This window comes from Nelumbo lutea, chromosome 2, assembly GCF_056320005.1.
Source record: "Nelumbo lutea isolate HS-2025 chromosome 2, American lotus-T2T, whole genome shotgun sequence".
NCBI classification, from domain to species: Eukaryota; Viridiplantae; Streptophyta; class Magnoliopsida; order Proteales; family Nelumbonaceae; genus Nelumbo; species Nelumbo lutea.
This window is the reverse complement of record NC_142685.1, coordinates 44,345,990-44,349,044: the sequence shown is the minus strand read 5'-3', so window position 1 is coordinate 44,349,044 and position 3,055 is coordinate 44,345,990.

Below are 3,055 nucleotides of genomic sequence, written 5' to 3'. Positions count from 1 at the left end.
CCTTTCATCTTCTCAGGTGCCGTTCGTTGCCAACAAGGAGCCAGTCAGCAGTCAGCTAGGAGTGCCTGGATCACGGGACATCACATGGCATGTTAGAAAAAGTGTAAATACAAATACATTGATCATATTTGTGTATGCATTATTCTTAGAAAAGCCTATATTTTTAAGGTAAAATCTACGGTGCATCCATTTTGGGGTCCATGATTGTGGACTGGGAGACCCGAATATAAATAAAAATAAAATAAGAGATAAGTGGACTGCAATCCACCTCATAAATTTGAATTGCAGCCCCCTCTTAGTCTATTAGTAGCCTCCCTAAACGACATCCTACTCGTAAATTTGTCATTAATCCACGGGCATGATTCAGTCCACCCCTAAAAATCTTACCTCCACCCTAGGGGTGGACTGAACTATAAAAACCCCTATAAATAAAAACATCGTTCCAAACCGGGAAATTTACAGGTTTTCAGGTTGGGAACCCTTAACAGCTAAGTTTCAATTTGACCATCTTTTACTCCATTCATTGAGATGCAATATGCTTTTAGAAGCCGACTGATCTGCACCGTTCTTTGACAAGTCGACTGATCTAAGCCTTGGTTTCCTTCTCTACTGGGCATGACTCCTGTAGTATAGGTCCATGATCTGAATTATTTCAAATTTTTAAAATATTTTATATTAAAATTTTAGGTTAGGTTTTTTATTTCATTTTTATAGAATTTTATTTGATTTAAGAGACTTACCATATTTTATCTAGAAGAATGGCCCACATCATTTATTATTCATTTGATACCACAACTTATGCTGATATGATAAATTTGATTTTGGTTTTTTTATTTAATTTAGAAAATTAAATCAAGTGTAATTTGCAATTAACAATTTGTAGGCATGGCAAAATCCTAAGTACAGGGCAACTATTATTTTGTTTGTGATTCGGTACTTATATGGTAAGTTTGATTTGCGTATTTTAGGAAGGTGGAGATATTTTATGAAACATGATAATTGAGTATTTTGTGAGAATATAGAATTATAGATAATGTTAAGAATATATATATATATATATATATATATATATATATATATATATATATATATATATATATATATATATATATATATAACATTTTATACATGTAATACATAATTAACTTAAATTACATTTTATACATGTAATACATATCCAATTAATTTTTATTTAAATAGTTGGTTTTAATTTTTTATCACATTTTAATTAACTTAAATTAAATTATTAACTTCATTTGGTTATTTAACCATTTTACTAATTATTCAATTATTTTCTTTTTTTGGAATAATCATTTTTAATAATTATTGGATCATTTTGTATTTCTTTTTATAAACTTAATAATCTATATTTTATATATTAATTACGTACATAAATTAATGAATTGAATAATTTATTTTATGTACTAGGTTGTTAATTTAGCTTATGTTATTGATCGAATCAAATTATTTAAGTTAAAGTAATTAACTTTAATTGAATTAAGGGGCCAATTTAAATTGAATGACCTATATGGCGTACAGATTAACTAAATCAACTTACGTGGACCTATAAATTGTTAAATTAAAGTAATAAATTTTCATTGAATTAAGGGGTCAAGTTGGCTTATCAAAAAAGCGGGTCAAGTTGAATTGAATGACCCGTATAATTTACGAATTAGACATAGTGGGTCAATTTATGTGGATCCGTAGATTGTATGGGTGGCTTAAAAAATACCTGTTTTGCCTGTTAAAAAAACCAGTTTAATTTGTCTTTGGTGACCTATGTCAATTATTTTCAGTTAACTAAGAAGCGTGAGACAATTTGGCCGAGTTTATGATAGTTTTAATGGTCCCACCATGTATTTTTCTTGTTGGGTTGACTGTGCATCTATTTTAAGATTTTGAATGAAAGGGGAAAGTAAGTATTTGAACCGTGTACTTGTAGTAGTCCTTTTAATAGGTCCCACCATGTATATTTCTTATTCGGTTGAGTATGCATCTATTAACTTAAATATTTTGAAAGAGTGATTTGAATTTTAAATTTTATTTGAAAATATAATTAATTCTTTTTAAAATATTGTTTTCTGAAAAATTAAAACACCACGTGTCTGAATAGGAGAGACATAGTCTTCCTTTAATATATATATATATATATATATATATATATATAATAGATATTTGACATGAAAAAGACATTCTATCAATCATTGAGCATTAAGCTCATGATTGAATTTGACTAAAAGACATTTCAAACGATTGACTAAAAGGCATTAAGCATTCAATCAATCATTAAAATTGACTAATTCTATATTTATGGTTTAGTTAATTGACTAAGGCTATTCTTATTGTTTATATATTGTGTTGAAGTATCCTTAAGCCCATTATCAACTCATGGACATAGAGTTCAAGCTGCCATTGGAGAGGTACAAGGAGCACACATGGTGGTCCACAGGTCTGAATTTATTGAGAATGTGATTGGAGGTGGGTAATCTGATCAGCTTCCTCATTATATACCAATATTTTAAAAATTGGCTTGGAGGCTGAACCATTTTTGTCTTCGAGTCACGGGTCACCAGTTCGACCATTCGAGTTGAATGATTCAGGCCATGACATCATAATTAAAAATACTAAAAAAGAGAAAATATATGTATAGACATATAGTATATTTATACATATATAAGAGCTGTATATATTTGTCTAAATGCAAATATATATATATATATATATAACACCAATTGGAATAACAAAAAATGCCTAAGATTTACAAAAAGAGTATATATAAATAGCAAAAAATGCATGAGAAAAGCAAAAGAAAGTACAAAAAGTTATCAATGATCATCCTTGAAAAATGACATTTTCAGAATATGCAACCAATTCAGGAATATCATTCTCAAAAAACCATAACAAAATTTCAGATGAGAAAATCAGAGATAACAAAATTTATGAAAAATAAAAATTTTCCCTTTTCAAACTTCAAACTTGAAGCTCCAATCATACAAAGCCAAAAGGATTGCCGACTTGTAGGCTTGCAGTCGTTAAATGATTAAATCAATAAGGG